Below are 11,643 nucleotides of genomic sequence, written 5' to 3' on the forward strand. Positions count from 1 at the left end.
GCGATCTGGAGACAACTCCTATAGTGTTTTATCAAAGTTGTCGGTATGTCACGTGTCCACAAAACAACTTAATCATTACGAAACTTCTGTTAGATCAAGTAAACCTCACGTAGCAAATAAGCCATTCATTTTGTTGTTGACCAAATTCAACACTTTCCACATTGGGTTGATAATTGTTTCCACTTGGATACAACCTACTGTAACCTACTGGCATAACCTATAGAGATACAACCTACTGTAACCTACTGGCATGACCTAGAGAGATACAACCTACTGTAACCTACTGGCATGACCTAGAGAGATACAACCTACTGACCCTACTGGCATGACCTAGAGAGTTACAACCTACTGTAACCTACTGACATGTCCTAGAGAGATACAACCTACTGTAGCCTACCTGCATGTCCTACAGAGATACAACCTACTGTAACCTACTGGCATGTCCTAGAGAGTTACAACCTACTGTAAACCTACTGGCATGACCTAGAGAGATACAACCTACTGTAACCTACTGGCATGACCTAGAGAGATACAACCTACTGTAACCTACTGGCACGACCTAGAGAGATACAATCTACTGTAACCTACTGGCATGTCCTAGAGAGTTACAACCTACTGTAACCTACTGGCATGACCTAGAGAGTTACAACCTACTGTAACCTACTGGCATGACCTAGAGAGTTAAAACCTACTGTAGCCTACTGGCATGACCTAGAGAGTTACAACCTGCTGTAACCTACTGGCATGACCTAGAGAGATACAACCTACTGTAGCCTACTGGCATGACCTAGAGAGATACAACCTACTGTAACCTACTGGCATGACCTAGAGAGATACAACCACTGGTTTGCATGCATTTCTATGCAGTCAAATTACAAACATCAACAACCAACGTGCTGTTAGGTGAAGTTATGGGTCCTACAGTAGGTCTATGTTATTGTTAGGTGAAGTTATGGGTCCTACAGTAGGTCTATGTTGTTGTTAGGTGAAGTTATGGGTCCTATAGTAGGTCTATGTTGTTAGGTGAAGTTATGTGTCCTACATTAGGTCTATGTTGTTGTTAGGTGAAGTTATGGGTCCTACAGTAGGTCTGTGTTGTTGTTAGGTGAAGTTATGGGTTCTACAGTAGGTCTATGTTGTTGTTAGGTGAAGTTATGGGTCCTACAGTAGGTCTATGTTATTATTAGGTGAAGTTATGGGCCAATTTGTTAAACACTTAGTGTACAAACCCTCATTGTCAGGCTGATGGCAAAGCTAGCCAAATAACATTTTACTGGTAGAAATGTTTTTTTAAGTATAAAGCAGTTGATTTGCAACAATAAAACAAACATTTTATTAAGCAGGACATTCAATCGAGCCTTACAATTATAATCCAAAATAGTGTGAATTGCACTCATAAGCAACCTGTAAATGCATTCAGCCTATGAGAACTCCCCTGAGTTTTCCCCCACGGTGGTGAATTAGTGAATAGACACAGAGCTTAATGTGAGTTTCCTTGAGTAGCACTCCTGATCTTGTCCTGATAGTGCGCTGTAATATTCAGAATACATTGTGAAAAACGAAAATCTTCGCTCACCATTTTTGCTCCAGGCAGATATACTACATCCATAACTAGTGGTTTCCTCATTACCAGATATACTACATCCATAACTATTGGTTTCCTCATTACCAGATATACTACATCCATAACTAGTGGTTTCCTCATTAGAATGGAGGAGTTTCTACAACCAAATTGCGTGTGCATCGCTGCAATTTTAGCAAACACAGAAAGGGGCCTATATTGGAGGCCAAAAGTCATCTGGCACACTGCTTAGGTCTTGACTGTCTTAAGATAGTCTTGTCAAATGTTGTACAACTTCATGGGTACTCTGGTCATCCCTTTTTACCTCAAATAAACAGTGGATTTCTGCTGTTGTGGGCATTTAACCATCTGTATGACTTTGTTGTTCACACAGGAGAGAGACGGGACTATCGTGGATCCTCTGGGGAGCCTCAACAACATCATGATGCTGACGAGGCAGAGAAGAGTCCCTCCAGATCAGAACTCCTCAAGAAACACCTGCAGAGACCCACAGGGAAGAAATCTCACTGCTGCTCTGACAGTGGGAAAATATTAAACTCCTCAGTAAAACTTAAAGTACATCAAAGAATTCACACTAAAGAGAAACCTTTTGGCTGTACTCAATGTGGGAAGAGTTTTGTTCGTTCTAACTGTCTGAAGAGACACCAGATAACACACACAGGAGAGAAAGCTTTTAGCTGTAATCAATGTGGAAGGAGTTATACCCTGTCAGGTAGCCTGATAGCACATCAGAGAACACACACAGGAGAGAAACCTTTTAGCTGTACTCAATGTGGGAAGAGTTTTTATCGTTCTAACTGTCTGAAGAGACACCAGACAACACACACAGGAGAGAAACCTTTTAGTTGTAATCAATGTGGAAAGAGTTTTACTGAGTCAAGAAGCCTGATATCACATCAGAGAACACACACAAGAGAGAAACGAGAGAAACCATATAGCTGTACTCTATGTAGGAAGAGTTTTGTTCTTTCTAGCAGTCTGAAGGTACACCATGGAACACACACAGGAGAGAAATCTTTTAGCTGTGATCAATGTGGGAAGGGGTTTGTTAGTTCTTGTGGTCTGAAGGTACACCATAGAACACACAGGAGAGAAACCTCATAGCTGTGCTCAATGTGGGAATAGATACTCTGATAAACAATCTCTGATCAAACATCAGAAAATACATGAAGGAGTTGTTTCATGATATCAATGAATTAATGTCACAATGTAGAATGTTTTAACATTGTAGAAGGAGTATTTTAATGATGTCACAATGTAGAACCCTAAACGTTTGTCCCCTGTTCTATTGATTTCAACATGATATGGATATTAGCCTCAGGGGGAAAATACAGGCTCTGAAATGGAAGAGTTACTATTTATGTGATTTAATAAAAAGTGACTAACAAAAAATGAGCTGTGTTATACTTACCATGTTGGTGACCCACTTGAATCAAAATGCATCACTTCAAAATGTATCTGGCTGTTTTCTACAAATTGTCCTCTAACCAGTGATGTACACATTATTCCCAGATTCCGTGTGGTTTTTGAGCTGTTTTAACAGGACGTGCAACCTCATCTCCCTTCTGTCACACAATTGATTTCAACATGATATTGATGAGTGATGACAAATAAGTGTTGCGTTCCTTTATTTAGCGACCCCTACATTTAAATGCATCTCTCCAAAATGTAGCTGACTGTCTTCTGCAGGTTGTCCTCTAACCAGTAAGGTGAAAGATATCTCCCATTTCCATGTGTTTTTTTAGTTGTGCTAGTTTCAACAGCACGTACAACCTGATTTTCCCCCCCTAATCGATATCAGTGATTTATTGCTACTTGTCAAAACAACAGCGTTTTTGGTGCTTGTGCAGTTTATAACGTGCTTGTATAAGTAAATACAAGTAATATGATTATTGTGGCAGATGTTTGTGTACATAGTACATTTTAGGTTTTCAATTTATCAGAAACTGTTTCTGCATTTGGACTATTGATTTGGACACATTTAAACTGTGACATTGGGGATATCCCACCTAGCAAAATGTCATTGAAAATAAGACTTTGCCCGACATTCAATATAAGTTTGGTTTTAGTTGAAAGTTGAAAAGAAAACTATTTAATTTCAACTTACTTGCAGCCTAAACACATAGTCACAGTACAATAATCAATTATATGAACAATCCTACATCACTGCAGTATTTATTTACAACATTCAAGTACTAATTGTCTTTATTCCACTACTGAAGAAGCATGACTCAAACATTAAGCCTGACAAAAGATACATTTTATGCCTCACCATTAAGTGAATTATTGCTAATACATATTAACAAAGGGGTGTACATTTGTTTTTTATATTTCATGTTTAATATTCATGTAAGATTTAGTCATCATAATTATTTATGCAACCAACTGACAATCTTTTGGTACAATTATATTGATATTGTTGCCCTGCTTTTAGAATATCAGGGTTCATTCTCAGATGTGCCAACCCAAATGTACTAGAGCATGACATTGGGGACTGGGCCCCGATCCAACAACATGCCTATCTTGTGAACCCTGAAAAGAGAGAGAAGCTCTGCAGTGAGGTGGAACGTTACTACGGATATTGCAGGAGTTTCCTCTTGAAATCAGACATGTCCGTGGTGAGGACAACTTGGTTTCTGATTGTCTCAAGGGTGGGCAGTTAAATAGTTTTGTGTTTTGTCAGTGCATTACAATTTATTTTGACTGCATGTTTTTCCGTATTGGAGATGAGTTTTGTTTGGACTCGTTCCAAGGGGATGAGAGTTCTAGAAGCTAGTGAGTTTTAGGAAGACGAGAGTTCTAGAAGCTAGTGAGTTTTAGGAAGACGAGAGTTCTAGAAGCCAGTGAGTTTTAGGAAGAAGAGAGTTCTAGAAGCTAGTGAGTTTTAGGAAGATGAGAGTTCTAGAAGCTAGTGAGTTTTAGGAAGACGAGAGTTCTAGAAGCTAGTGAGTTTTAGGAAGACGAGAGTTCTAGAAGCTAGTGAGTTTTAGGAAGATGAGAGTTCTAGAAGCTATTGAGTTTTAGGATTCTATAGTAAGAAAAATAATAAAAAAATATTTCGATTGTATATTATTATTTAGAAATGTGTTTTTCTTGTTTTTTATTGTTGCCCGTCAAGCTGGTTAGCACGTTTAGCTCGTTAGCCCGTCTAGCTCGTTAGCTCGTTAGCCCGTCTAGCTCGTTAGCCCGTCTAGCTCGTTAGCACGTCTAGCTCGTTAGCCCGTCTAGCTCCGTCAGCCTGTCTAGCTCGTTAGCCCGTCTAGCCCGTTAGCACGTCTAGCTCGTTAGCAGGTAGGACGCACTGATTGGTGTCACCTCGTTAGTCAGTATGTGTTACACCTGTGCTGGCTTGTCCATCTCGTTAGTGGGAAGGTGTTTCACCTGAGCTGGTCCAGGTTCTATTTAAGAGTGTCTGGCCCAGTGCTCCAGTTGTCTTGATACATGTGGAGAGTCAACACCTTTAGTTGCTCCACCTTTTTGGTTTGCTTCCTGTCTTTGAGTTTGGTGTGGGTTTTTCTTTTGTTTGCCTCTTCTTGGGCAGATTTAGTGGGTCTCATGGTGGGTGTCTTTTAGGTCCCAGTTGTTGTTACTAGTCAACTTTCAGTGGACACCCCCATAGTGTCTTTCAGAAGTTATATTTTGGGTTGGATATTGCATTCTATTGTTAATATTTTAATCAATGGCATTTCCTTACAATGCTCATTAGTCTTTCAGTTGTTATTATTGTTTTTTATCCTCATATTTGTGTACTAAATATTTCTGATTATTTTCATAGTTTTTTCCTGTGAAGCCATTGTGTTGCATCCATGTCTGACATGTGCTGTATAAATAAAGCTTGATTTGATTTGAACATATTGTAAAACAAATTAACCCAATGACTGACCAATCAACAAACTCTTGGTCCACCCTAGTATGAAAAACTGTATCAATCCCACTTTTCCAGCCTGCTGAAGGAGTGGTAAACACCACCCCCGGCTCTACCAGGGGCTTGAGGTGGTCTCCCACATCTCTGCTTATGTCATGTTCTGTGGCCTTGCTGTTCCATTTCTTGACTGCCCCTGCAACACAGAAACACATTTAGTCATATTATATAAAACACTCAAAGCAATGGATATGGAGCATCTATGGCCTCAGTTACACCTGGCACCTAAATGTGACTTCTGATCACTCCAAGCTGCATTAGGTTCAGATCTACCAGGATGGGCCTTTGACATAGTCTGGATGCAGTCAGGCCACTGATTATGCATCAGCAATGTAAAGAGATGGGGTGAATGAGGGGAAAAGTAAATTTGACACAAATTACCTTCATAAATCAAATCAAATGTTGTTGGTCACATACAGGTGTTCAGATGTTATTGCAGGTGTAGCGAAATGCTTGTCCTTCTAGTTCCCACAGTGCAGCAATATCTAACAATTTCACAACAAATACCTAATACACACAAATCTAAGTAAAGGAATGGAATTAGGAATATATAAATATATGGAATAACAATGTCAGAGCAGCATAGACTGAGATACAGTTTATACATATGAGATGAGAAATGATATGTAAACATTATTAAAGTGACTAGTGTTCCATTTATTAAAGTGGCCAATGATGTCAAGTCTATATGTAGGCTGCAGTCTCTCTGTGCTGTTTAACAGTCTGATGGCCTTGAGATAGAAGCTGTTTTTCAGTCTTTCGGTCCCAGCTTTGATGCACCTGTACTGATCTCGCCTTCTGAATGATAGCGGGTGAACAGGCAGTGGCTCGGGTAATAACAAAGAACACGTATGTATGCCTGGGGGGAAATTCACTTTCATACAGCCAAAAGTGATGAGAAATTACAGCAATACCAGTGGACAATTTTCACTAAATAAACATAAATGGAACATGTTCCCTTTTGCTGACGTGATGAACCGCTAAGGGGACATAAATATTTACCATCTAAACCATGTGTGACCTCTCACCTCTCTGGCTGTAGAAGTGTTCTTCCTAACCAGTCCCTCAACAGCTCTCTGACTGAGCTCCACCCTCACTGGGTCTTCAGAGGAGAGGAAGGCTGAGGAGGGATGGAAGGATGAATGGATCAGTCAGTCAATAAAGTGTAGAGCTGCTGTCTATGCTGTCTGACAAAATCACTATTTTAGTAGTTCATTAAAGTAAATTAGGCTTTATGACTGCTGAATACCAACTGTCAATAACTTAGATCATGTATTTTCAGGTAGAGATACATCCTTGGGACGTCCCTAGCCCGTTGAAGTTAACATTTAAAATGGTTAAGGTAGGGGTTAAGGTTAGGGTTCAGGGTAGGGATGTCCCAAGGATCCCAGATAGCATTGACCATTGTGCATTCTTCTGTCTCTTTTACATAGCAGGTGATGAGTTCTGACTTCTGAACTTGAAAATATGAAATATCCTTATTATGTGAAATTGAATGAAACAATAATGTATGTTGATGCTAATATGATGTACAATATTCCATGATGTTTCTATGATAACAATACAGTAATATATTTAATATGATGTACAATATTCCATGATGTTTCTATATGATAACAATAGAGTAATATATTTAATATGATGTACAATATTCCATGATGTTTCTATATGATAACAATACAGTAATATATTTAATATAATGTACAATATTCCATGATGTTTCTATATGATAACAATAGAGTAATATATTTAATATGATGTATAATATTCCATGATGTTTCTGTATGATAACAATAGAGTAATATATTTAATATAATGTACAATATTCCATGATGTTTCTATATGATAACAATAGAGTAATATATTTAATATGATGTACAATATTCCATGATGTTTCTATATGATAACAATAGAGTAATATATTTAATATGATGTACAATATTCCATGATGTTTATATCTGATAACAATAGAGTAATATATTTAATATGACATATACCATTTTTTAAACAGTTTCACAAATTAATTTTAATTAACTTAATCATTATGATTCAACATCAGTTCACCGTCTCACCTCATACTGTATTGGAGCAGCAGCAGCTGACTGCCCAGTTCACCGTCTCACCTCATACTGTATTGGAGCAGCAGCAGCTGACTGCCCGGTTCAACATCAGTTCACCGTCTCACCTCATACTGTATTGGAGCAGCAGCAGCTGACTGCCCGGTTCAACATCAGTTCACCGTCTCACCTCATACTGTATTGGAGCAGCAGCAGCTGACTGCCCGGTTCAACATCAGTTCACCGTCTCACCTCATACTGTATTGGAGCAGCAGCAGCTGACTGCCCAGTTCAACATCAGTTCACCGTCTCACCTCATACTGTATTGGAGCAGCAGCAGCTGACTGCCCAGTTCAACATCAGTTCACCGTCTCACCTCATACTGTATTGGAGCAGCAGCAGCTGACTGCCCGGTTCAACATCAGTTCACCGTCTCACCTCATACTGTATTGGAGCAGCAGCAGCTGACTTGATCGTTGATACTAATCATCATGTTTGAATCTGAGAGTAAATAGAGCCGACTACACTCTAAAAATGAAGGGTTTAACTGGAGTTGTTCTCAGATCCCCTAAGAACCGTAGGGTTCTTGGTCAATGAAAAACAGCCCCAAAAGGTTCTTCAAAGAACTTGTTAGAAGGTGGGTTCATCGAGGAACCTCCGTTGTTGCTGGACTTCTTCCGGGAACTTCGCAATTACAACTGAAAACGATGGTGACAAGTTTGGATGCGACAACAGATAAAAGGTTAAGTTGGGTTGATGTTTGGCTCTGAATATGTCTCGAAATCATTTATTATAATAATATAACATACTAATAATGAATATCGAAGACAATTCTGGTTTTCTGTGAATATCTTCCATAACGTTACTATAGTTAATGAACGTAAATATTAGAAAGCCGGGTATGACCGTCGGCGTTGTATGAGCTACAGTACAGTACCGTTAGCTAGCTAGCTAACGTTATGTCCTAACTAGGCACAACTAGGTTTGGATTATTTCCTCAACTATATTCTTTCCCATATATTGTATATCGTTTCCATAAAGCCAACAACAGCTCTTATTCCTTCCTTTTCTCTAATGTATTTTGTAATGAAATTAGCAAGTGTAGTAAGATCATTGCTTTACTTTACTAGGACTGGAGACCACAGCAGCGATTCTGCTCTTGCCCTACCTCTTCAATGAGGACCCGAGTGGCCTTTATGTCCGTGACAAGGTATGTCTATACACCAATCATCTGTTTCTTCATAAACATAGGTGTGCATGCTTATATAAAACTACAGCTGAACATTTGTTATGTTCTTTGTTAATTGTTTGTGTATTAATCTTTTCTTACTTTTGTTGACACAGATTTCACTGCTCTTCACTCCTTTACTGCACATCGGTGGAAATCCATTTCACCATGAGAGTGAAATCCCGCTGGCCTTTGATGGGGAGAACATCCAGGCCCTCGAGGACGTCCCCATGAGAGTGAAATCCCGCTGGCCTTTGATGGGGAGAACATCCAGGCCCTCGAGGACGTCCCCGTGGGACTTGGGGCTCTGCTACGACTGGATTTTTTATTTTCCCTTCAATTTCCCAAAAATGTCAGAAAAACAATTATGTTGTTAAGTGACTGTGTTCTGGGGATCAGAGAAGTCGGGGTGAAGTTACCAGGGCCGGTCATAAAGATGGAGAACTTCTTAACATAACTAAGTGGATACGATATACACACTAAAGCTGAAACATCTGTATTTAGCATCAAGTCTACAATATTGTTAGTTTACCTATGATTCATTTGTAATGTTTTTATTGTTCATCCTTATTTTGTAACTGTCATGAAAATCACTATACATACTAAATGTATTATTTATTATGGTCTGACATGTCTGCAGAAATGTTGCAATTTTGTAATGTGTTTTGTTTGGTAAATTGTTTTGTAAATATTAATTCACATTTGTGGTGCCACTAAATAAACAATGAATTATTTAAATCCATATTGTCAATATTGTTATTAAAATATATTTTTATAATGGAGGGAGGGTGGACAGGGAGTTTAAAAAATGAACCCCAAAAGGTTCTTAGAGGAACCATGATAAGGGGTTCTTTGGAGAACTTATAGGGGTTCCCACAAAAGGTTCTTCAAATAACTTATAGGGGTTCCCACAAAAGGTTCTTCAAATAACTTTTAGGGGTTCCCCCACAGTTCCAATTTGAAGAACCCCTACAGGATACTCCAGGAACCTTGACTTTTTAGAGTGTATATTGATAAAAGTCACCTTGTCCGAGAGACATTTACATAGTTACACACAGCCCAATTTGGGATGACTATTTTAGGGTGAAATAGTGGTCACAACAGACAGACCTGATATCGACCATAATTCAACGTCCTTGGACGTCACGTGCTGAGTGGGTATGACCAAAGTTATTCTATTTAGCTACACTTTGTAGTAAATTTTTACACTATAATAAATGTTTCTGATGCCGCATCGCCCGTTTTCAAAGGGAGTCGTTGGCTTGTAGGGGCAGCCCCCCCCCCCCCCAGACCTTAAGGGCAGTTTTATTTCAAATATAGTACCCGGACGGAGAAAGTCCAAAAAGCATTATATAGTTTCATCGTTAGGGTAACTTAACCTAAAGTGGACACACTCCCATCAGTTTCTGAGACAACTGCCCAGACTTTGTAGACTGTTTAATAATGCTTAAAACTCATCTTTATCAAATGATCCATTAAAGATACCAACTCAAAACCTACGTTCGTCTACATATGGGTTGTTTAAATTGTATCTAATTATATTCCCAGTATTACTTCATCAAATCTCTATTAATCGATTATACACACATATAATTCATAATATTTTCATATATTCACAGAATCCATATAAAATGTAAGAAATTCTCAGGTAGTCACGACAACCATTCCATTTGCTTTTTCAAGGACTCTCCACAGCTACGAAGCAGCTCTCCAAACATACTCCCAGCAGAACCAAAAATAAACTTTTGTTTCCCGGACAATGACCATGGGATCCTCAACGGTTCTCTAACCTCCCAGAGACCACGGCAAAATCAAGCCTCCCAGGAACTATAGACCTTCTGCTGCTTTCTAAAATATCATCCCCCTCTCAATACCACCCCGTGATATTCTATGATGGCAGTGAAGGAACGGAACCCCAAGATAACGTTATATCAAAGCTTATTATCCACATGTCAATCATCTGATTAAGCATATTTCTATATGAGGAACTATAGATCTCTGTGAGAAACTATAGATCTCTGTGAGGAACTATAGATCTCTAGGAGGAACTATAGATATCTAGGAGGAACTATAGATCTATCTCTATGAGGAACTATAGATCTATCTCTATGAGGAACTATAGATCTATCTCTATGAGGAACTATAGATCTATCTCTATGAGGAACTATAGATCGATCTCTATGAGGAACTATAGATCGATCTCTATGAGGAACTATAGATCTCTATGAGGAACTATAGATCTCTGTGAGGAACTATAGATCTCTGTTACTATCCAAACTTCAGATTAAGACACAGTCACACAACTCTCATATGACAGTCACACAATGCTATTCCCAAACATACCTAATCAATTAGTTGTTTTTCAACAATATTTGAACCTGCAGGAATATTTTCACATTTCTATCTCATAGTTAGTTCCTAGGATAATGAAACAAATACATTTACATCTTTCAATACTTCTAAAATGGGGTCCAGGTTTACAACAACTACAGGTTTAAAACAATTACAGCTACACCTTACTATCTTATACTATACCATAAATGGTCTTAACTAGTAAACACAGATTCTAGTTTTCATCCAGTTTGCACAGATAGCTGACTCAGCCTCAGATTCTGACTGGGCCCTGTTTACACCTCCACACAGGAATACACACTCAGAGCCTATGAGGATTTTCTAAAAACTCCATTTTGCGTGCTTCGCTCACCTCTTTCTTTTTTAACTACTTTCGAGATGTGGTATCCACTCGGCTCGCTGCCTCTCAGATCAAAGGTGGGACCATCTGCCCCATTCTGATGGTATCCACTATATATACTATACTGATGGTATCCACTATATATACTATACTGATGGTATC

This window comes from Salmo trutta, unplaced genomic scaffold (assembly GCF_901001165.1).
Source record: "Salmo trutta unplaced genomic scaffold, fSalTru1.1, whole genome shotgun sequence".
NCBI lineage: Eukaryota > Metazoa > Chordata > Actinopteri > Salmoniformes > Salmonidae > Salmo > Salmo trutta.